General features: G+C 44.6%; 1 long non-coding RNA gene across 1 annotated transcript in view; it reads left to right on the top strand.

Moving 5' to 3' along the window:
- Positions 1-25880, top strand: part of LOC137335701 (uncharacterized) — a 91964-nt gene that overhangs the window by 25084 nt on the left and 41000 nt on the right. The window contains exon 2 of the long non-coding RNA XR_010966480.1: positions 6084-6184. This is a non-coding gene — a long non-coding RNA (uncharacterized lncRNA). The remainder of the gene's footprint in view (positions 1-6083; positions 6185-25880) is intronic.

Genomic DNA, 25880 nt, shown 5'->3' with positions numbered 1-25880 from the left:
CCCTGCTGCTCCTTTAAGGCCTATGAGGCGAGCTATATCTTCTGCCCATTGACTGTGAGTACGAGATGGTTTGGCCTCAGGAAGTAACATTTCAATCTCCGATTGAGAGCAATGGGACCCATTACTTTTTAGCTTTGAGCATTAGTCTTCTCAGGCCCCCTGCCTTACCCTGAGCTTCAAGCCGAGCATACCCAGTAGAGTTGCTTCGCTCATGCACATTTGATTTTATTGGGGCATTTCTGTTTTGCCTACTCTTCTCGTAGGGTCTCAAGGGCCCAGATTTTCCAATGATGTGCGATGTCTGCTCCATATATGATGGGACGGGACTTCTGCCTGCTGGACCACCCCTAATGCTGACCCCAGTGAAGTATCTGGGGTTAGCTTCATTGGGATATCGAGGACGAGCTCCAGGCACTGCTGGTATTCTCATTGGAGGGGGTTCACCCGTTTTGGGGGCAGTAAAGACAATGGGGCTGCTGGATTTGAAGGCCTGAAGCAGCTTTCGGGGCCAGGCATGCTGCAAACTGGCTGACAAGGTTTGTAGCTGAAAAATATCGGTCAGTTCTGCAGAGGGCACAAAGCCCCTAGGTTCTCAGAGGCAGCAGTGGAAGTAGCTGGACAAAGTGAGGCAGAGGAGGGAAGCCTTGTTTGGGACAGACTGGTAAAGGCCCCCAAATGGATCTGCTCAGGGTCTTTGGAAGGGGGTGGCCTGTGCAGTGAGTGCCAACTCCACAACCCCATGCATGCAACCTCAGTGCAACAAAACAGTTATGACTTACCAGGTCAGACAGGGCAAGAGGAGTCAGCCACACCTTCCAAGAAGGGCTTAAAAGGGTTAAATTATGAAGTCAGGTCACATGGACTAGGCTTGTATTTCCTTGAGTTTAGAAAATGATAAAAGGATTCAATAGGGTAGATAGAGAGAAACTATTTCCTCTGGTGGGGGAGTCTAAAACAAGGGGGGCATAACCTTAAAATTAGAGCTAGGCCATTTAGGAGTGAAAACAAAGAGCAGTGGAAATCTGGAATTCCCTCCCCTAGAACGTTGTGAATATTAGATCAATTCAAATTTTTAAGACTGAGATCGACAGAATTTTATTACATAAGAGTATCAAGGGATGGGGAACAAAGGCGGGTAAATGGATTTGAGGTACATATTGGTCCTGAATAGTGGAACAGGCTCGAGGGGCTGCATGGCCCACTCCTGTACCTATGAATGCAATGTACCAAGCATGTCTTGCACTTACAACCACCTCATTGTGCACACCATCAATACCAGGAGGCAGCTTGGACCCTCCACAGCCTTCACCTGGAAGTGCTCCTTCACTCAGCCTTGCATGCGTGCACCCCACTAAGAAAAGAACCAGCATTTATACAGCGTTTTTCACAACCTCAGGACGTCCCAAAGTGCTTAAAAGTCTCATATGGCATGAAATTGCTTGGTTCATACACCCATAAAGCAAGCATTCACTTGAATGATGCAGTGGTATTGAGAAAGTAGGTCCTTTTCCTGTTGACACAGCAGATGGCAGTTTTTGTTATTTGTTCCTGGGACGTGGGCAACATTGGCAAGGCCGTATTTATTGCCCATGCCTTGAGGGCATAAAGAGTCAACCACTTGGAGTGGAAATGTAGGCCAGACTAGGTAGTAACGGCAGGTTCCCTTCTCTGTCATTAGCATTTCACTGAAATACACCTGCCCATTTTAGAGCTGGCACTCTGTAGGAAATAGGAACAGGAGTTGGCCATTCAGTCCTTCGAGCCTGTTCCTCCATTCAGTTAGATCATGGCAGATCTGTATCTTAACTCCATCTATCCGCCTTGGTTCCATATCCCTTAATACCCTTGCCTAACAAAAATCTACCAATCTCAGTTCTGAAATTTCCAATTGACCCCCTGCCTCAACAGCTTTTTGGGGAAGAGTGGTCCAGATTTCCACTCCCCTTTGTGTGAAGATGTGCTTCCTGACATCACCCCTGAACAGCCCAGTTCTAATTTTAAGGTTATGCCCCCAATGTTCTAGCCTCCCCCACCAGAGGAAATAGTTTCTCTCTATCTACCCTATCAAATCCTTTAATCATCTTAAACACCTCAATTAGATCACCCCTTCTTTGCCTGATGGATGTAATGAAGAGATATTGGGAAGGGAGGGGCCCCTAATATTAATGCATCGAATATCGTGCCTGAATTCCTAATCGGCGCTCCCAGTGGATGAAGTTCCATGCTGGGAAATTACATCTAAAATGGCTCATAAACTGCCATGTATAATGCCAGTACCTTCGCAAAGCTGTTCTGATAAGCGACCTTTTCAGTTTACTCACAATTAGGAATATTTAAAGACTCAGCTTGCCAAATGAAGAAATGATTCAGTCGGCATTACGTGACTGAGCGATTACCAAGCGGGAGATGCTGCATCATTGAACTGGAAAAATATCATGGTTCATTAAATGTCACTGACCACGGATATCACAACTTTCTGCTGCGTGTGCCTCTGCTGTCGGTATCTGAACCGTAACCCATGCCTTCTTGCTCCGATGTGGAATTCCGCAATAGATCAGGAAGCCAAACAACAATAACAACAACTTGCATTTCTATAGCGCCTTTAATGCAGTAAAACATCCCAAGGCCCTTCACAGGAGCGTTATCAGACAAATGTTGACACTAAGCCACATAAGGAGATATCAGGACAGGTGACTAAAACCTTGGTCAAAGAGGTAGGTTTTCAGGAGCGCCTTAAAAAAGGAAGAAAGAGAGGCGGAGAGGTTTAGAGAGAGAATTCGAGAGCTTAGGGCCGAGGCAGCTGGAGGCCCGGCCACCAATGGTGGAGTGATGAAAATAGAGAATGTGCAATAGGCCAGAATTGGGAGAGCGCCGAGATCTCGGAGGTTACAGGGTTTGAAAACAAGGATGGGAAAGGTGGCGTTGCCGGACCGGGAGCCAATGTAGGTCAGCGAGCACAGGGGGTGATGGGTGAACGGGACTTGGTGCGAGTTAGGATACGGGCAGCAGAATACCACTTCAGAGAAAAAAAATGTTATGCATATATGTAATGATATATATCTAGTCCTGTAAATGGTGCGTGTTTCTTGTAAGTGTCACACTTAATTTCCCATAACACTTACCCGCCCCCCCCCTCTTTGTTGAGAATATCCCTTTTGTTATAAAACAGCGTTTCCTCCAACTCGCTATGAGCAATGCCATGGGAGATTGACCGAAACAAGGTAGGATCAAAGAGCTCAGTGTGCCAAGGCTGTAATGGTAAAATCGCACGAGGTGGAACGACAATCTGCATTTTCAGAAACGAGAGCTTGCATTGCAGAAAAATTGATCTGAAAGACAGTTATCTTCTTTCAGACTCAAAACCAGTACAGGGAAAAACTAATCACAGCGGGTGACACATCTTGCAAGATACATGGTCATGGGTTACAGAATAGAGTGAAATGATGCGATTCAATCAACTGCAGATGCTCCCAGAACACCGATAGAAAATTCTAGAACATCAGTCGGAAAATGAACCAAAAAATAATCCAGTACAGGTGCTGGGGTGATGAGGGTGGGTGGGGGGGTGGGGGGGTGGTGGAGAAAAACATAATGAAGAGAAGACACATAGTCTGGGCTCGGGTGTGACTTATTGTGCATTGTTTTGTGCCAAAGGACAAATATAATGCAGGCCTCGTTGCGCCATGAAGTCAAACGAAAGTCAAAGACGAAGTCAATGAAAATTCATCCTGACAACCATCTTGTAAAACCACAAGTTTCACCCCAAGAGCCAAAATCGTGACACATTCAAGATTGCTTGAGACAGATCGATGGCCTTTAGCTGCGTCTCAGTCACTTTCATTCCAACGTTACCATTAAATGACATGACTGGGATTCAATATGACATTCGAGTTGCTCGACATATGACATTCATCCCCTCCCTGTCTCTGTAAGCTCCTCCAGCCCTACAACTCCAAGATTTTAGTGCTCCTTCAATTACGGCCTCTTGTGCATCCCCGATTTTCATCGCTCGGCCATTGGCGGCCTCGCCTCCAGCTGCCTAGGCCCCAAGCTCTGGAATTCCCTCCCTAAACCTCTCCGCCTCTCTCTCCTCCTTTAAGACGCTCCTTAAAACCTACCTCTTTGACCAAGTTTTGGTCGCCTGTCCTAATAAATCCTTATTTGGCTCGGTATCAAATTTTGTTTGATAATCGCTCCACTGAGGCACCTTGGGATGTTTCTCTATGTTGAAAGTGCTGTATGAATGCAAACTGTTGTTGTTGTAGTAGGGTGGAAATTAGTGTCAGCGGTGATATCGTACAAATGCCTATCGCATTCAGACCAAATTCCGCGCTGTGTTATTTTAGTGTTTGGCTCAGTTGGGAGCACTCTTGACTTTGTGTCAAATCGGGTGTGGGTTTAAGGTCCATTCCCGGACTAGAACGCATCCTCTCGGCCGACACTTCGATGCATTGTTGGAGGTATTGTCGTGAAGATGAGCTGTTAAACCGAGGCCCCGTCTGCCCGCAAAGGTGAATATTAAGGATTCCGTAGCACTGTTTGAAGAAGAGCAGGGACATCTCCTGGTGTCCTTGGCCAACGTTCTTCCCTTAATCAACACCACCAAAACCATCTCATTGCAGTCTGTGAGGCCTTTCTGTGTGCAAAGTTGCTGCCGATTGGCTAGATAACAACAGTGACTGCATTACAAATTAATTCGTTACACAAGCAGCATTTCCTGAGAGACCTGATGTGGCATTATATGAATGTAGGTTCTTATCTTTTATTTATCCTTTCCAGGAATGTCCCAAAGCCCTTTACGGACAATGAATTACTTTGAAGGGGAGTGGCTGTTGTTGTGTAGTCAAATGCAGGCATTCTGCATCCCTTGAACAACAATGAGACTTTCTTCACTGTTAGCGGAGAGACCTCGGGAAGTCCATTCTGTTTAACCATTGCACGCTCCTGTTATCTGAGGGAAGCATGCTTCCTGCTGCACACGGACAGCACCAACACCCTCGCGAATATACCTTTGTGACAGTTGGATACAACATCTGGCCTTTATGCTTCAATCCAGGTTTGATGCAGGTGGTAGGAACATCGGAACAGGAGGAGGCCATTCAGCCCCTCGGGCATGTTCCGCCATTCAATGAGATCATGGCTGATCTGTATCTAACTCCATCAACCCGCCTTGGTTCTGTAACCCTTACCTAACATATCCAGCAATCTCAGTTTTGAAATTTTCAATCGACCCCCACCTGCAACATCTTTCTGGGGGAGAGATTTCCAGATTTCCACTCCCCTTTGTGTGAAGAAGTGCTTCCTGACATCACCCCTGAACGGCCTCGCTCTAATTTTAAGGTGATGCCCCCCCCACCTTGTTCTGGACTTCCCCACCAGAGGAAATAGGGCAGATAGAGAGAAACTATTAACTTATTTGATCATCTTAAACCCCTCAATCAGATCACCCCTTAATCTTCTTAACTCAAGGGAATACAAACCTAGTCTCTGCAACCTGTCCTCATGATTTAACCCTTTTAGCCCAGTATCATTCTGGTAAATCTGCGAGGCACCCCCTCCAAGGCCAATATATCCTTCCTGCGGTGCGATGCTCAGAACTGAACACAGTACTCGAAATGGGGTCTGACCAGAGCTTTATAGAACTGTAACAGAACTCCCAACCCTGTGATGGAAGCATCACTACTGAATGTAGAATCAGAGAATTGGAGTACAGAAGGAGTTCATTCAACCCATCGTGTCTGTGCCATGCTAGCTTCTCAACTGGAGCTATCTGCTCTCATCCCATTTCCCTGGCTTATCCTCACATCCTTTTATATTCTTGCTTTTGAAATACTTATCTAATTCCCTTTTAAATGGTGCCATAGCCTCTGCCTCAATTATCACTTATGGTGAAGCATTTTAATAAACCTCTGTGTGAAAACGTTCCTTCTAACTTCTGTCATCTAATGACAATCCTCAGTACGTGGTCTCCTTGTTACTAATTCGCCAACCAGTTGGAACAACCTTTCACTATTTACACTCTCAAAACCGTTCAGAATTTTGAAAACCTCTATTAGATTTTCTCTTAAACTTGTCTGTTCCAGAGGGAGAAGCCCAGACTCTCGAGCCTTCCTTCAGAACTATAGCATGAAGAAAGGGAGCCGGGCTGCTTCTCGACTGGGGTAGAGATCGCATCATATAGAAGGTAAGTGTCTTTACAGGTACCACTTCGTGCATGTGATCTCCTGGACCGGTTTTGATTGCCTGAGTGCGGGGGGGGGGGGGGGTGTCGGAGAGGAATTTTCCAGCGTATTTTTTCCCTTATTGGCCCCTGGGTTTTCTCTCTGGTATTTTGCCTCTCCTGGGGCAAAAAGGGTTAAATTATGAGGACAGGTTGCATAGACTAGGCTTGTATTCCCTTGAGTATAGAAGATTAAAGGTTGATCTAATTGAGGTGTTTAAGATGATTAAAGGATTTGATAGGCTAGATAGAAAGAAACTATTTCCTCTGATGGGGGAGTCCAGAACAAGGGGGGCATAACCTTAAAATTAGAGCCAAGCCGTTCAGGGGTGATGTCAGGAAGCACTTCTTTACACAAAGGGGACTCTCTCCCCCAAAAATCTGTTGAGGCTGAGAGTCAATTGAAATTGAAAATCTGAAAACTGAGATTGATAGATTGTTGCTGAGCAAGGGTATTAAGGGTCACGGAACCAAGGAGGGTGGATGGAGTTTAGTTACAGATCAGCCATGATCTAATTGAACGGCGGAACAGGATCGAGGGTCTGAATGGCCTCCTCCTGTTCCTATGTTCCAGGAAATTACATGGCTTGGCAGGGGTGGGGAAGTGTTTAGTCTTGATGTTCTGGCCATCGTGAGTGCAGGGCAGGCTTGATGGACCAGCTGGTCTTTCCCTGCCCGTCATTTTCGTATGTTTGTAACATTTCAGTAACCCTGCGCATTATTTGTAATGTTTAAATTTGCACTCTAAGCAGGAACTCATTAAAAATAGACAATTCATAAGCTGTGATGTCTGCCCTTTGGAATTGGTTTGCACGCTTAATGTTCATACAATTCTATCAAGTTACCGTTCATTATCTATTGTTGTACAAGATAAATGTTTATTACGCTAACCCCTGCACGTAAAAAATAGGCTTTTCCACCACACAGCAAGAGTTCTAATACTATGAGTGACAGCAGTGGCTCAGTGGGTAGCACTCTCGCCTCCGAGTCATAAGGTTGTGGGGTCAGCTCCTAGTCCAGAGACTTGAGCGCATGATCCAGGCTGACACTCCAGTGCTGTACTGAGGGAATGCTGCACTGTCGGATGAGACGTTAAACCCCTTCTGCCCTCTCATGTGGATGTGAAAGATCCCACGGCACAATTTTGAATTAGAGAGGGGGAGTTCTCCCCGGTGTCCTGGCCAATATTCATCCCTCAATCAACATCACTAAAACGCATTATCAGGTCATTCTTTCATTGCTGTTTGGGGATCTTGCTGGAATTAACTGCCACGTTTCCTACATTTACAACAGTGACGACACTTTAAAAATACTTCATTGGCTGTGAAGTGCTTCGGGAGGTCCCAAAAGGCGCTATATAAATACAAGTCTTTCTTTCATTTACCCTCCTCCTTGAAACAAAGCATTACAATGCACTATGGCAGTAGTTATTGGGCCAAGTTCAAAACCTTACAAACAAGAAAGGTACCTTCAGTCCACCCTACTTGTATTCATATTGAAATCTGGCAGAGACCAGAGTATAAAACAGAGGACAAATGATGGGTAGTAGCGCGTTATGAGTCCTTGTTAGGGGCCCAGAATTTACTGGGAAAAGAACGGTTAGTTATACCGTGCACGCCTTTATTAAGTGTGTAAATACCGCAGCAATTTGTGGCGAGGAAGAGATACGCCGTGAGTTGCGAATCGCCACAAGTTGCTGGATGATTTGCGCCGTTCTGCCGTTAGCCTCACGAAAACAGGAGCTCGCACGCAATCTTCCCGTGAGTTTTAAGAAATTGCTGCACTTGTGCAGTAAAAATGAATTAAATTCACTGCAGAAAGTTAGGGCTGGTACTTAATGATCCTTTTAATGATGAGATTTAAGTCCCTGCAAAATCACTTAACCTCTCCAGCCCAGAAGGGAACAATCAAAACTGTGGAGTCTCATTCTTGCAGGTAGTAAATTGTTCCAGTGATTTTTAAAATGTTAAAACTTGAAAATTTCTGACTTTTCTTTTCGGTCTCTCTCTTAATCCAATCTTTCCCTCTCTTTATCTCTCTTTCCGTATCTAATTTGACTCTAATTAACCCTATTTCCTTCTGTTTCATTCTCAATCCTTAAATCTCGTTGGTTAAGGAGATAGACTGTTGCTCCCGTCGCTCACTCAGGTCCCAGACGCCCCATTGTCCTCGACACACCGTTATCAGCTCCCACTTCCCGCAATTTATGGCGCAAAAAATTTTTAGAGCTGAAGGGCGAGGAGAAAAAAAAATCTAACAAACAGTGCCCACTGTGAGAAGTTCTGCTCCAGCAAATTCTGGGCCATTAACACATTCTTTGGAACAAAGTCATCAAAGATCGAGTGTTTTATTTTCTTGAACTCACTGTGAACTATTCAGTTTTCACAGTGTATACAGTGTGCATTGTTTGCATTCACTTTATACGTTCCCTCCATGGCACCTGCAAGGTTTTTCTGAGTAACTCGATTGTAATGATGTTCATCCCTACGCACCAGACTGGGCAGCTTCCATAATCCTTCGGTGTCACTTTATTCTGATTGCTGGCTTTGAAATACACGCACAGCACTGGTTCTGCACTGAGGATCAGAGATCTCATTTAAACTGATTTGAATGGCTGTGCTCAATTACTATAAGTATGTATCGTATTTAGCTGCCAGAACAATCCTAGAAAACCACGATTCTCTATTCTGTCAAATTATGCAAGAAAATAAGACTTGTATTTATATAAAGCGCCTTTCACGACATCTCAAAGTGCTTTATAGCCAATTAAGTACTTTTGAAGTGTAGTCATTGTTGTAATGTGGGAAACATGGCAGACAATTTACGCACAGCAATGTCCCACAAACCTCAAGGTGATAATTTAGTGATGCTGGCTGAGGGATAAATATTGGCCAGGACACAGGGGAAAACCCCCCTACTCTTCTTCTAAATAGTATCACGGGATCTTTTACGTTCGCCCGAGAGGGCAGATGGGCGTCTTATCCGCCAATAATGGCGCCTCCGACAGTGCAGCACTCCCTCAGTACTGGCACTGGGAGTGTCAGCCTGGATTATGGGCTCAAGTCTCTGGTGTGGGACTTGAAGCCACGACCTTCTGACTCAGAGACAGGCATTTTAAAAAAAATTTGTTCATGGGATGTGGGCGTCGCTGGCGAGGCCAGCATTTATTGCCCATCCCTAATTGCTCTTGAGTAGGTGGTGGTGAGCTGCCTTCTTGAACCGCTGCAGTCCGTGTGGTGAAGGTTCTCCCACAGTGCTGTCAGGTAGGGAGTTCCAGGATTTTGACCCAGCAACGATGAAGGAACGGCGATATATTTCCAAGTCAGGATGGTGTGACTTGGAGGGGAACGTGCAGGTGGTGTTGTTCCCATGTGCCTGCTGCCCTTGTCCTTCTAGGTGGTACAGGTCGCAGAGTTGGGAGGTGCTTTCGAAGAAGCCTTGGCGAGTTGCTGCAGTCATCCTGCAGATGGTACACACTGCAGCCACAGTGCGCCGGTGGTGAAGGGAGTGAATGTTTAGGGTGGTGCATGGGGTGCCAATCAAGCAGGCTGCTTTGTCCTGGATGATGTCGAGCTTCTTGAGTGTTGTTGGAGCTGCACTCATCCAGGCAAGTGGAGAGTATTCCATCACACTCCTAACTTGTGCCTTGTAGTTGGTGGAAAGGCTTTGGGGAGTCATGAGGTGAGTCACTTGCCGCAGAATACCCACCCTCTGACCTGCTCTTGTAGCCACAGTATTTATGTGGCTGGTCCAGTTAAGTTTCTGGTCAATGGTGATCCCCAGGATGTTGATGGTGGGGGATTCGGCGATGGAAATGCCGTTGAATGTCATGGGGAGGTGGTTAGACTCTCTCTTGTTGGAGATGGTCATTGCCTGGCACTTGTCTGGCGCGAATGTTACTTGCCACTTCTCAGCCCAAGCCTGGATGTTGTCCAGGTCTTGCTGCATGCGGGCTCGGACTGCTTCATTATCTGAGGGGTTGCGAATGCAACTGCGCATACTACCGGCTGAGCCGCATTCACGCCACAATGAAACACTCTGTTTTACGAAGGAATAATGTATTACCGCAGAGTAATGATAGCTGAGAGTGATCGTAAGCCAGTAATCTCGGATAGAGGCAATAAGTTCAGATATTCACAAAGAAACTCCTGAGTAGTTTGGACCTGATATCTAAACCCTTGAGGTTTCACTGCTACTTCAAATCACTTCAGACTCCATTGCCTTCTGCAGTTCATCCTCTTAATGTCATCAGTTACTTACGGCATTCTGTGGTATCAAATCCGTTGAACACCAAACCAATATTTTTGCTCTATTCAGTTTTAGAACTGCCACATTGATATAATTTCTAAATTTGTCAGCAAATGTCGCGAACTTGGTGTCAAAAGCAATGATAAAAGCCGTCCTCTGCTATTGCCTCAAGTGATCTAACCGTTAAGACGCCACAGCTAGCCAGCCAAAAAGCCCGTCACTGAAAAGACCTCACTGCATACCGGCCAAAGCTCCCCCATAAGGTGACATCGTCAAGCGTGGGCTGATCTTCATTCCAGGGTGAGATGATTGCAGCGCGAACATTGGGCATTAATCACATTTGATATCAGAAAGGCACAGATGATCAAACTTACAGATTTTGTAGGATCTGCCAAGTTTTCTTTGAGGAGCGGGTCTAAGTCGTGCAGAAACTACTGTGCTGGCAGCACAGAAGGAGGAAGATCAATTAGAATGTTAACAGTTCCCTGGTCCTTCATTCCCAAGGGCAGTTTTACATTCGATGGATTACCTTTCATTCACCGTGCAACAGATTTACAATCTCTTATCAGACTGGGGACAAAGGTTTGCACACAAAACGCAGTCATTATTAAGTAAACCTTTTCCATTGTGTAGTTGGTTTGATATAGTTGCCAATAATATGTTTATAAAAATGTTTATCATGGAATCATGGAAAGTTACGGCAGAGAAGGAGGCCATTCGGCCCATCGTGTCTCTGGCAGCCTAAAAAGAGCTATCCAGCTTAATCTCACTTTCCACCTCTTGGTCCATAGCCCTGTGGGTTGTGGCACTTCAAGTGCACATCCAAGTACTTTTTAAATGAGTTGAGGGTTTCTGCCTCTACCACCCTTTCAGGCAGTGAGTTCCAGACACCCACCACCCTCTGGGTGAAAAAAATTCTCCTCAGCTCCCCTCTAATCCTTTTACCAATTACTTTAAATCTATGCTCCCTGGTTACTGACCCCTCTGCTAAGGGAAGTAGGTCCTCCCTATCCACTCTATCTGATCCCGTCATAATTTTATGTACCTCAATTAAATCTCCCCTCAGCCTCCTTTGTTCCAAAGAAAACAACACCAGCCAATCCAATCTTTCCTCATAGCTAAAATTCTCCAGCCCTGGCAACATCCTCGTAAATCTGCTCTGGACCCTCTCTGGTGCAATCATATCTTTCCTGTAATGTGGTGACCAGAACTGTACGCAGTACTCAAGCTGTGGCCTAACCAATGTTTTATACAGTTCTGGAATAACCTCCCTGCTCTTATATTCTATGCCTCGGCTAATAAAGGAAAGTATCCCGTATGCCTTTTTAACCCCTTATCTACCTATCCTGCTACCTTCAGGGATCTGTGGACATGTACTCCAAGGTCCCTTTGTTCCTCTAGACCTCTCAGTATCTTCCTGCAGTCTACAGCTTTCCTCCTCACTATCAATTTTTGTATCATCTGAAAACGTCTTGATCAAGCCCCCCACATTCAAGTCCAAATCATTAATATATACACAAAAAGCAAGGGACCTAGTACTGAGCATTGCGGAACCCCACTGGAAACAGCCTTCCAGTCCGAAAAACACTCGTCAACCATAACCCATTGCTTCCTGCCACTGAGCCGATTTTGGATCCAACCAGCCACTTTCTCTTGGATCCCATGGGCTTTTACTTTTTTGACCAGTCTGCCATGTGGGACCTCGTCAAAAGCCTTGCTAAAATCCATGTCCACTACATCAAGTGCGTTACCCTCATCGACCCTCCTTGTTACCTGCTCAAAAAATTCAATCAACTTAATCAGACATGACCTTCCCTTAACAAATCCATGCTGACTGTCCTTGATTAACCCGCGTCTTTCTAAATGACAATTTATGCCGTCCCTCAGAATCGATTCCAATAATTTGCCCACCACCAAGTTTAGACTGACTGGCCTATAATTACTCGGTCTATCTCTTTCTCCCTTTTTAAACAACAGTACAACGTCAGCCGTCCTCCAATCCTCCGGCATCAGGCCTGCAGCCAGGGAGGATTGGAAAATGATGGTCTGAGCCTCTGCTATTTCCTCCCTTGCTTCTCTTAGCAACCTGGGATACATTTCATCTTGGCCTGGCGATTTATCTACTTTCAAAGATGCTAAACCCCTTAAAACCTCCTCTCTCATTATGCTTATCCCATCCAATATTTCACACTCCTCCTCCTTAACTATAATCTCTGCATCGTCCCCGTTTTGTGAAGACAGTCGCAAAGTATTCATTAAGAACCATACCCACATCTTCCGCCTCCACACATAGATTACCTTTTTGGTGTCTAATAGGCCCTACTCTTTCCTTAGTTATCCTCTTGCTCTTTCTGTATTTATAAAACATTTTTGGGTTTATGTATGTCGAAGATAAATCCTGGAGGCAAAGCTAATGCGAGCTTTAAATGCGGAAGTCCAGTAAAATGCCTGAGGGACGGTAAACATATGATATTGGATCTGCCAGCAATCCATTCCGACTACTTTTTCATCAGCAGGAAAGCGGCATGGATGAAGAGTTTTATGAACTGGGCAATGTCAGAGTGTCCATTTTGCAAGGTCCTACCCGATATTGCAAAGTCCCTGGCAATTGCATAGAATCATAGCATCTTACAGCACAGGAGGTGGCCATTCGGCCCATTGTGCCTATGCCCGGCCCTATGAAAGAGCTACCCAATTAGTACCACTCCTCTGCTCTTTCCCAATAGCCCTGCAAATTTTTCCTTTTCATGTGTAAGTCCAATTCCCTTTCGGAAGTTACTATTGAATCTGCTTCCACCGCCCTTTCAGGCAGTGAATTCCAGATCATAACAACTCGTTACATAAAAAAAAATCTCATCTCCCCCCTGGTTCTTTTGCCAATTATCTTAAATCTGTGTCCTCTGGTTACCCACCCTCCTGCCAGTGGAAACAGTTTCTCCCTATTTACTCTATCAAAGCCCTTCATAATTTTGAACACCTCTATTAAATCTCCCCTTAAACTTCTCTGCTGTAAGGCAAGCAATCGCAGCTTCTCCAGTCTCCCCACATAACTGAAGTCCCTCATCCCTGGTACCATTCTGGTCAATCTCCTCTGCACCCTCTCCATGACCTTGACATCCTTCCTAAAGTGTAATATATTATTAAATTGCAACTAAAGGCCTTGGGCAATCTATGGAAAACTGTACAGCTTCCTTTTTGTGTTCTTTCTAGCGATTTTCTGCATGTCACTTCAAGAAAAAAAGATTGAGAATTCAGATCTGTGGAATATTGTACTTCTGTTTCATTCTTCTATCTATGTCAATAATATTAAGAAATCTTCCGTCTGTGAGCTCTTCCTATCCACACCACTTGATTATCCTGATCATCTTCTGTCACACTTTTTGTGTCAGTTTTTTCCTCTATAATTTCCTGTGTCTACATTTGTTATGGGCTTTAAACCTTGATTTTAACGTTTTAAAATTTTCATTCTTGTGTTCAAATCCCTCCATGGCCTCGCACCCCCCCCCCCCCCGCCCCTTATCTTGGGGGTAATATGTTAGGATGGATAGAGGATTGGTTAACGGACAGAGGGTAGGGATAAACGGGTCATTTTCAGGTTGGCAGGCTGTAACTAGTGCAATGCCGCAAGGATCGGTGCTTGGGCCTCAGCTATTTACAATCTATATTAATTATTTAGATGAGGGAACTGAGTGTAATGTATCCAAATTTGCTGACGATACAAAGGTTGGTGGAAAGGTTAGCTGTGAGGAGGACACAGAGTCGGCAAAGAGATATAGACAGGATAAGTGAGTGGGCAAGAAGGTGGCAGATGGAGTATAATGTGGGGAAATGTGAAGTTATTCACTTTGGTCGGAAGAATAAAAAAACTGAGTGGTGAGAAACTATTAAATGTTGGTGTTCAGAGAGATTTGGGTGTCCTTATACACAAAACACAGAAAGTTAGCATATCGGTACAGCAAGCAATTAGGAAGGCATATGGTATGGCCTTTATTGCAAGGCAGTTGGAGTACAAGGGTAGGGAAGTCTTGCTGCCATTGTACAGGGCTTTGGTGAGATCACACCTGTAGTACTGTGTACAGGTTTGGTCTCCTTTCCTAAGGATATACTTGCCTTAGAGGCGGTGCATCGAAGGTTCACTAGATTGATTCATCGGATGAGAGGCATGTCCTATGAGGAGAGATTGAGTCGAATGGGCCAATACTCTCTGGAGTTTAGAAGAATGAGAGGTGATCTCATTGAAACATACAAGATTCTGAGGGGGCTTGACAGGTTAGATGCTGAGAGGTTGTTTCCCCTGGCTGGAGAGTCTAGAACAAGGAGGCATAGTCGCAGGATAAGGGGTCAGCCATTTAAGATTGAGATGAGGAGGAATTTCTTCAGTTAGAGGGTTGTGAATCTTTGGAATTCTCTACCCCAGGGGGGTGTGGATGCTGAGTCATTGAGTATATTCAAGGTTGAGATCGATAGCATTTTCGACTCTAGGAGAATCAAGGGATATGGAAATCGGGCAGGAAAGTGGAGTTGAGGTTGAAGATCAGCCATGATTTTAATGAATGGCGGAGCAGGCTCGAGGGGCCGTATGGCCTACTCTTGCTCGTATTTCTTATGTTCTTATAAAGGCATGAAAGTCTAATTGCTGTTAAAGAAGCACAAACTCAGGTCACTCAGAGTTCAATTGCTGTTTGGCAAGGGGACTTTGTGAAGTGCTTGTCAGTTTTGGTTCCAGGTCACAAGTACACAGTATGGACTAACTGGCTTTTCTCTCTTTTGTAATAAAGCATGCCATCCAGGAAGTGACATTGGATGCACGCTGATGTGCCATTTTTTACAAATTACCAGGGATTCTCCCATGACGTTGCTTCGTCGAAGAAAATTTTTTGGTCGACCTTTGTTGGTTTCTAAAATTCTCCCAATCCCCATGCTTGTTACTCTTCTTGGCAACATTATAGGCCTCTTCTTTCAATCTATTCTTTAGTTAGCCGCGGGTGGATCACTCCTCCCGTGGAGTTTTTATTTCTCAATGGAATGTATATTTGTTGAGAATATTGAAATTTTTTTTTCAACTGTCGAACCCTTTAATTTAATTTCCCAATCTACCTTTGACAACTCGCCCCTGTTATGTATCCAATTGGCTTTATTTAAGTTTAAGACACTAGTTTCTGACTTAAGTACGTTACTTTCAAACTCAATGTGAAATTCTATCATATTATGATCACTCTTCCCCAGAGGTTCTTTTACTGTGAGATTACTAATTAATCCTTTCTCATTACACAATACATGATCTAAAATAGCCTGTTCCCTAGTTGGTTCCATGATGTATTGCTCTAGGAAACTGTCTCGAATACATTCCACGAACTCGTCTTCCAAACTACCTTTGCCAATTTGATTTGTCCAGTCTATATGCAGATTAAAGTCCCCCATGATTACTGCATTACCTTTGTTACAAGCTCCTATTATTTCATGATTAATACGCTGTCCAACAATGTAGCTACTATTAGGGGGCCTATATACTACTCCCACGAGTGTTTTCTGCCCCTTGTTATTTCTTATTTCCACCCATGCTGATTCTACGTCCTGATTTTCCGAGCCAAGATCCTTTCTCACTACTGTCCTTATGTCATCCTTTATTATTAGGGCTGCACTCCCTCCTTTTCCATTCTGCCTGTCTTTTCTAAATGTCATGTACCCTGCAATATTTAGTTCCCAATCTTGGTCATTTTACAACCATGTCTCTGTATTGGCTATTAGGCCAAACCCATTTATCTCTATTTGTGCAATTAATTCATCTATCTTGTTACAAATGCTCTGTGCATTCAGATAAAGAGCCTTTAATTTTGACTTTTTAACCATTTTTTCCTGCTTTGACCTTACTTGTTGTGCTATTATTGGTAAACTTTCTGTCTCTTCCTGCCACACTCTGCTTATCTTTACCCAAGTCACTACACTGCTCTGTTGCCTTGACTTTTCTCATCAGATTTCTAAATTTCCCCTCACCTGACCTCTCCCCCGTGCCTTTTTTAGTTTAAAGCCCTATCAACAGCTCTAGTTACTTAATTCACCAGGACGCTGGTCCCAGCCCAGTTTAAGTGGAGCCTGTCCCATCAAAACAGCTCCCTCTTTCCCCAGTACTGGTGCCAGTGCCCCATGAATTGAAACCCTTTCCTCCCACATCAATTTAATACAGGCTGATTTTTATATTTAAATAAGTTCATTTTTGAGCTTCAGATGGAAGAGCTTAGTGTTGCAGAGAGTAGTTTTATTTTTAAAAAGTCTCTTAAGTATGGGAGACATGCACACATACATTCATGCATCACGCGTGTGCACAAACACACATGTACACACAAACAAACATACATACATGCGCACAAACAACTTGCATTTATATAGCACCTTTAACATAGTAAAACATCCCAAGGCATTTACAGGGGCTTTATCAGACAAAATTTGACACCGAGCCACATAGAGATATTAAGATAGGTACACTAAAAGCTTGGTCAAAGAGATAGGTTTTATGGAGCGACTTGAAGGAGGAGAGAAAGGCAGAGAGGTTTAGGGAGGGAATTCCAGAGCTTAGAGCCTAGATGGCTGAAGGCACGGCCGCCAATGGTGGAGCAATGGAAATTGGGGATGCATAAGAGGCCAGAATTAGAAGACTGCAGAGATCTCGGAGGGTTGTAGGGCTGGAGGAGGTTACAGAGATAGGAGGCACATGCAAACACACACACACACACACACACTCACTCAAAGATGAAACACATACACACAAATATAAACACCCACACGCACTTAAAAAAAAGCTTCTTGAAAATGTAGGTTGCAAACAAATAAAAATGAGAGATTAAATTGCAAAAGATTATGGTTGTTAAATTGCTAACTCAGGGCACAACCTCAGGGCTAGTGCTGGAAGCATAATGGAAGAGGCGAGAAGATTTTTTTTAATGCAAAAGGATATTGGAACACAAAGCTCTACCACAAATGGTTATTGAGGCACAGACCATTTAAATATGAATTGGATCAGTATTTGAAAAGCGAGACTGTAAAAGGTTACAGGAAAAGGGCAGGGAAATAGGGATTAAAGAAATGGCAACCAGCACTGGGACAGGCATAAGCGGGGGTGGGGGGGGGGTGGCAAATGTAACTTTTCTGTGCCAAAGTTTCTATGATTTGATAAGCATTCGAACCACAGTCCCGAACCTTTGATAAATCGTCCCTCAATGACCTGTTCACACAATATGTGCTGGAAAAATGATCTCGGCAGAGGTTTTCAGTTGCCGAAAACTTAAACTTAATATTACTTATTCTATACAATGCATTAACACCCAAACACTTAATTCAGACAAGAGAGAATTTATTAAGAAACTTGTATACAAGGGAAGAGCACCTCCAAACAATGGTTGAAGGTGCAGCTTCATCGAGTCAAGTGAAACAGCTCATGTTTATACAGTTCAATAAGAACGCCCATCTGCTACAGAATATGGGCGTACACATACATTCTTTATTGGCTCAGGTAGTTGGTCAATCAAGTAGTGAGCCTGCCCCCTCCGAACATCCATAGCCCTTTTTTTTATCTTGGCACGTAGGCCTCGTAGGCCTGAGCATTCTCATCCTCCCCACATTTCTGTCCTGGATATCAGTCGGGCTGAAGTCAGTCTCAAGGCCACATGGCCTTTCAAGAAACTGTATTCTCATTATATTTTTGTAGTCAGCAATACCCTTATCTGCTAGGGGGGCCAGACGGTACTAAGCACCTGCTCAGCTAACTTAATTATCAACATACCAAGGCTTAAACGTAATTACACAATTGTGCTTCTCTGTGTGCTGTAGCTACCCCATTATGTGAACTAACAAAGAGTTAATGTGGTTAAATATCCCTTCATGCATTGCGACATTAATATGGTCAAGTATCTCTTCATGCATTTCTACGTTAATATGGTCAAGTATCTCTATGCATTTCCACATTGTGCTGTCAGCAGAAAGGTGTTCGAACTTTATTTTCAGGAGATACTATTCAAACATCACCATCTCAACTCACTGCTTCAGATTAAACATCATCAACAGAACGCGGAAATAGGTGAGAGATTTTTTCGATCGAGGAGATATAAAGTGCATTATCAGTGCCCCTACCAGTCAGTCCCAACCTGCAGCAGGCTCAAACCAGCATCAGAACTGGGTAAATGGTAAAAGATGTCAGCTGTTTGTAAATCGGCCAAGCACTGTGTACGGTTTTAATGTCTTGCTTTCGAGCTTCTGATTGCATTTTCAGCCCACACATACTTAGCCCTATACATCGAATCAGCAAGGCCATTCATCAGAACCAGAGCAACTCACTTCTGGATGGTTTGTACAATTCAAAGCTGTATTTGATGCTGGAGATATATATGCAGAAACCCTCAACTCATTTAAAAAGTACCTGGAAATGCACATAACCTACAAGGCTACGTACCAAGTAGGAAAGTAGGATTAGGCTAGGTGGTTCATTTTCAACCGGCATGGACATGATGGACCGAATGGCCTCCTTCTGTGCCATGTATATAATTTCTATGGCTAATACTTATCCCTCAACCAACATCACTTACAATTATCTGGTCATTATCACCTTACTGTTTGTGGGACCTTGCTCTGCACAATTTGGCTGCCGCGTTTCCTACATTACAATAGTGACTACACCTCAAAAGTACTTTGTTGGCTGTGAAGCACTTTGGGATGCCCTGAGGTCACGAAAGGCACTGAATAAATGCAAGTTCTTTCTTTTATTTGTTCTCAGCATGTGGGCAACGTGGGCAAGGCCACATTTATTGCCCATCCCTAGTTACGCAGGTTGTTTGTACAACTGAGTGCCTTATGAGGCCATTAGGAACAACCAGATTGCATAGACTGGAGTCACATGTAGGCCCAGGTCAGGTTGGGGTTACAGGTTGCCCTTCCCTGAAGGCCATTAGCGAACCAGTTGGGTTTTTATGACAATCCGGCAGCTTTTGTGGTTTTTTTTATTCTGGCGCTGGCCCACAAATGACTAGATTTATTGAATTTGGTTTCACGGATGAGATTTGAACTTATGACCTCTGGGTTGCTCATCAATATCGTCACATAATACGCCGCATTTAAATCTACTTTAACTTCCCCTTTTTAAAGAAGGGGATTTTAAAATTGAGTTAAGAAATTCAAACAAAACTACTAATCTTATTTAAATGTATTCAGTGGGAGCTGTCAGGATTGGTTTCAGAGGCCAACATGAATACTGACGGAATCGCAAATCATTTTGAGTACAAAGAGTATTCTATTCCTGTGATTTACTGGACTGTAAAATACACACAGCTCTGTGTTCCCCCTTCCTGTGCTCATAATATATACAAACTAGGTTATCCAACTGTATTTATTGAAATTGATATTATCATCAACTGGGTGCTCATATGTCAGATTATTTTCTGGTAGTTTTGGAGGAACTTGTATTTATAGGACAACTTATCATAAATCTTGGACCCCCAAAGCATTTCACAGCCAATGAATTACTCTGACTTGCAGTTATTGTTGTTATGTCGACAGAAGTAGCAGCCATTTTGTGCACAGCAAGATCCCACAGACAACAAGTGAGATGAATTGTCAGTTAATTTTTTATGTGGTGTTGGGGCAGAGGAACTCGCTGCTCTTCTACAAAGTAGGGACATGGGATCACAAACCAGTAGAATAGGCAGACTGGTTTAAAGTGTCATTCAAAGGATCAGCTCCTCTGACAAAGCAGCACTCCCTCAGTGAGGGTCAGCTTAAATTATGTGATCAAATCCAGAAGTAGAGCTTGAACCCACAACCTTCTGACGCAAAGGCAAGGGAGCCGCCAACTGAGCCAAACTGTCCCTGATAACCAATGCCACTAATATCATGTTGCACTAATGAAGTCGCAAGGCAATTGTTGTTTCATTTCTTTTCACAAATAGGTTTTTTTCCCCCCCCCGATCCTTTTCCTCTCTAAAGGTATTGCTTTCATGCTGGGAGATGCAGAGAGCTTTGGACATTGAGTGCCGGCCGCAAGTGAACTCACGGCTGAGACTCCCCCAACAGCTATACAGGAACTCTTGCTGCGGGAGTTCAGTACATAGCGAGGGAGGATTCAAAAACCACAAACAGCTGCACGGACCAGGAAGGTCTCAGGTCCGATCCCTGATCCGTGCTGAATTACCGATCGAGAGTCAGAGGTTGTTTTGTTACGCTCCCCTAATCCAGGAGCACTGTGGCCAGTTGAAGCACTTCTGGCCATGGACCGAGGGATCGATTCCCCTGACTATCGAAGATTGAGGGGCGATATGATCGTGGTGTTTAAAATGATAGAGGGATTTGATAGGGTAGATGCGGAGAAACTATTTCCTCCAGTGCAGGAATCAAGAACAAGGGGATCTAATCTTAAAATTAGAGCCAGGCTATTCAGGAGCGACATCAGGCAGCACCTTTTCACACAAAAGGGAGTGGAAATCTGGAACTCTCTTCCCCAAAAGGCTGCGGATGCTGGGGGTCAGTTGAAATGTTCAAGATTGAGATCGATATATCTTTGTTCGGTAAGGGTATCAAGGGATAAGGAGCTACGGTGGGTAAATGGAGTTGAGATGCACATCAGCCATGATCTAATTGAATGGCGGAGAAGGCTCGAGGGGCTGAATGACCTACTCCTGTTCCTAATGTTTCCATGCTCCTGGTCCAGTGTGGCTGTTCATCGTGTCTGTATGCTCCATGCTTGTATACTCAAGCTATACTGGCATAACACAGGCCAATTTTTCTGAAAACACAGAGGCCTGGAGTTTCCTCCCTGGGCACAACTCGGAAGTTTAGACCCAAATGTGAGCCCGATGTCGCGCCCATTTTGCCAATGTCAAGTTACGCCCAAACATCCTCCCAATCTCATTAGAATAAACCCGAACTTAAAATGGGCATAAATCAGCTTAAGCAATCAAGGCCCAAAGAAACAAGGAACTCACACCAGTATATTTCTTCTTTGATACTTTTAAGTTTCAACTCATTTAACCATCATTCATGCACATCAGGTGCAACATGTTTCCGAACCTGCAATCGGGGAAGCTTTCCAATTTTTAATGTGACTTATACCTATGCCATAAAAATGCATTAAAAAAGCAGAAAATGCAGAGCAGGTCTCAGTGAGATTAAATTTTTTTTTTTAAATTCAAAAAATGACTTGGTTTCCTACTGCGCCTGAAAATCTGGTCCCAATGTTGTGAGACCCTCGAACAAGTACAATTGGAGAAAACTCGCATTTGAGAGTTGGGGGTGTGGCCAGTTTTGTGGGCGGGGAATCATTCGGACGGAGGGTTTGATGGACGGACTTGGGCGTACTGTAGTTACGCAGTTATCTCACTTACGCCACAAATTAAGCCAAGTAATTGGTTTGCGCCCAGATTACAATGCGTACCTGGGCCCAAATGCGGAGCGAACTCCAGGCCAGTGACCCTGACTGTGGTGGTTATTAAGAAAAATTAATTACTAGTAGTCATACAGGGACGACACAAAAGTCAGTGGAAAGACTTTAATATGAAAAGCTGACAAATGCAAATAACACCCCAGCAAGTTGGAAAGACTGTGAATAAAACATAGCTTGGGAAGCGAGTTGAAGATTGCAAAGGAATCATCGCACAGAAGGAGGCCATTCGGCCCTTTGTGCCTGTGCCGGCTCTCTGAAAGAGCTATCCAATTAGTCCCACTCCCCTGCTGTTTCCCCACAGCCCTGCAGTTTTTTCCTTTTTAAATATACATCCAATTCTCTTTCGAAAGTTACCATTGAATCTGTTTCCAAAACCCTCTCAGGCAGTTCATTCCATATCATCATAAATTCTCACCTCTCCCTGGGCTTTTTTGCCAATTATTTTAAATCTGTGTCCTCTGGTTACTGACCCTCCTGCCAGTGAAAACAGTCAATCGAGCACTTACTTCTCCTGAACGTTGCAGCATTGTTATAACACTCCAGCCATGTTATTCTATAATGTATTATCCCAAATCGTGTACAACTGGTTAACTGGCATCCATGAAAGCAACAGCAATGCCCTAGAAGCTATCAAGTGATGTTAGTATCCTTCAGGCTGATTGTAACAAGCAGCTCAAAATACCCTTGGTCCAACATTCTACTGTTGCAGTAAAAAGACAGTGCACCTGTTCTACAATAATATGAAACGAAACATCATTTAAAAGTAAAGCACTACTTTGCATGCATTATCTAAAATGGTGACAACATGGAGAGGCACTCAAGACCATCATTCCAGACAAGATGGGAATAGAAACGTCTTGGATAATGAGAACGCGTGGGTTGTATCTGGGCAGAAGTGGACTGGAGCATAGAACGAGGTAGTCTCGGAGGGAGGAGAGAGGTAGCTTATTTGGCGCTTTCAACTGACTTGGATACAATAATGTGCAAATTATGCCACAAACGCCCAGTTTTAAAAACCTTTACAAACTCAGCAATCAGGTTGGTCTCCCTGGAGATTCTGATTTGTTTCCCTGTTCCCAAGCTGAACGTTTTTTTTTGTTCTTCGGCAACCAAACTTTAAGATCTTGCACGATACATTTTTTGTTTGATGTCTTTGTACTTACACCCAGTATCTTACAAGAAAATAATGCCAGAAATAAATCTGAGGCTATGCACATATCACTCCTAAATCTGGGGGTGTGTTGCATTATTGGCAAAATGCAAAGGGAGCTCCACATTCTATCTTCTTTGTGCAGCATTGATCATAATTCTAGTACTAAGGTTTCATACTGACCTTTGAGTTCCCAATAGATTGTTGACTGATGTTCAATTCCTCAAGAATCTACAATGAAATGATAAAGGAAAAAGAAATGGGTTCACCTTGATCAAAAAAACAACTTTACACTATTTAGCATCTCTCTACAAGCTTGCATACTTACCCAGTGCCTCCAGTCTGGCTCCAACTGGTTGTTTAATTGCAACATTGATGCAGCACTTTCTGGTGTTAAGGGAGAGTCTCCAATTTCTCATGCTCAAACTGATGTATCATTCGAGCCCGCTTTGTTGAGTTGGTAGCACTCTCACCTCTAAGTCAGAGGTTTGTGTGTTTGTGTCCTACTCCAGGACTTGAGCACGCAATCTAAGCTGACATTTCAGTGCCGCACTTCGGGAGCGCTGCATTTGGTCAGAAGTGATGTATTGCGGAGGCTCCTCTGCCTGCTTTAGGTCAGGGTTGCCAACTCTGGTCGGAGATATTCCTGGAGATTTGACCGCGGACGTCAGATCACGTGACGTCTGACCACGTGACGTCTACGAGTGTTGTTGCATTTATCTTACAAAGATTGGATCCCCTGTAATCGAGTATCTTTGCTTGTGGTTTTGGGCCAGCAGCTGTTGGGCTGAGAAGTTCTGAGAACCAGGAGGCCTCCCTTGAGCAGGTGAAGAGGGGAAACCAAGGGAGGGGGAATGATTCGTAGTGGGGGGGCACCGGAGGTGGGAGGAACTTTGATTCCACCAGCAACTAATGGAAACTCACCGATAACTAATAGTAATACTAGTAACACTCAGATTCCCCTCAAAACCAACAGTAATACAATAACTCACTGATAGTCTGTATGTAACTGGTAGTAATCCTATAACCCGCTGATATTGACCCCGAAACTACAGCCAGAATCCCCCTGCACTGCACAAAGTGCGGTCAGGCTCCCCAGTCAATGCCACTTTTAACAGGCCCCATCCCTCTCCCTATCTCCTTGGACTCAGGTTCTGTGTGAAGGTGACAGTTCTGAACTGGGAGCCTCAGTCAGAGCCGATCTGTACTTGGCCTTCACACGTCAAAAACCGGCCAGCACAGACCGACCTGAACCAAACCGAGAGATCGCACAAAGGGCAGTATTTGCATCACTTCTCACAGGGCACATCGTCCTAAACCCAGCTCAGCACCAACATTTTTAAACTATTCCTTGGGCTCAGACACATAGAGAGTTTTCATAGAATGGTAGAAATCACACCACAGGAGAAGGCCATTCTCCTCTGACCCCATTCCCCTCAGATTCTTTTATAGTCCTCCTATTCAAATACCTATCTTATTCCCTTTTAAATGATGTTCTAGTGTCCTCCTCAATAGCCACTTGTGGTGAAGCATCCCATGGTCTAATAGCCTTCAGTTGAAAAAGCCTTCCTTCTAACTTCACCCTTGGTTCTTCTATTGAGAATCCTCGGTCTCCATCCTCTTGCTCCCCGTTCATCCACCAATCTTTCATTATTTACCCACAGTAAGGTCCCCAGGTTTCACTCACCCTTTTACTGGCTGCCCCTCTCTTGGTGCCGCTCCCACTCACCACATCGTTGCTGCTGCTCCCATCTCTGCAGGAAATACACTGCGCTCCGGACCCATTCCGCAATTTCTTTCTCTCCCCCCTCATCCAAGCCCCAAATCCCCCAGACCTCCAGTCCCCAAACTCCCTCTCTCCCCCCATCCGAGCCCCAAATCCACCGACCCCCATTCTCCCAGTCTCTCCCTCACCAACTGAGCCCCCAGTCCCCTCACCCCTATTACCCAGTTTTCCTCTCTCTCCTGAGTCCCCATTTCCTCTCCCCTCACCCCGAGCCCCAATCACCAGACACCCCCACTAGTCCCTCTTCAACCTCTTCCAACCCAGATCCACACCTCTCACCCCCCCCCATCTCTCTCACCCTGACTCCCGGCTGTTTCTCCGTCAGCCGGTTCAGTTTCCGGTCACCATTAAATGGGGGCCGGCTCTCTGGGGCGGAGGGGAGTGTCAGTAATGTTAGGCAGCATGGTGGTGGGTGGGGGGTGGGGGATGGGTGGGTGGATGGTGGCTTTAAAGGGTGAGGTCCTCCCAGGGCTGCTAGCAGCAGTGCCTGAGATATTCGTGCCCCATTCCGGGAGACTCCCAGGACAATCCAGGAGGGTTGGCAACCCCAGCTTAGGTGGATGTCAAAGATCCATGACACAGCTCATAGAAGAGGAGGGAATTCTCCCTTCCTCCTGGCCAACATTTCTCCCTCAACCAACTCCACCCACAAACAGAAGAACTTGTCATTTATCTCACTGCTGCTTGTGGGACCTTGCTGTGAACATATTGGCTGCCGTGTTTGCCCATATAATAACACTGATTGCATGTCAAAAATCGTCCTTTGGCTATGAAGTGCTTTGCAATTTCCTGAAGACATGATGAGGCGTTACATAAATACAAATTCTTTCTGCCGTACACCCACCCACCACCATCACCTGATAAATCTGCAGCCACACGCAGATGATGTAACTCTCTCTGAGTCAGAAGGTTGTGGGTTCAAGTCCCACTCCAGAGACTTGAGCACAAAATCTAGGCTGATGCTCCACTGAGGGAGTGCTGCACTGTTGGAGGGATGAGACGTTAAAACCGAGGCCCATCTGCCTTCTCAGGTGGACGTAAAAGATCCCCTAGC

This window comes from Heptranchias perlo, chromosome 20, assembly GCF_035084215.1.
Source record: "Heptranchias perlo isolate sHepPer1 chromosome 20, sHepPer1.hap1, whole genome shotgun sequence".
In the NCBI taxonomy this organism is placed as follows: Eukaryota; Metazoa; Chordata; class Chondrichthyes; order Hexanchiformes; family Hexanchidae; genus Heptranchias; species Heptranchias perlo.
This window is presented reverse-complemented; position numbering and strand designations above follow the sequence as displayed.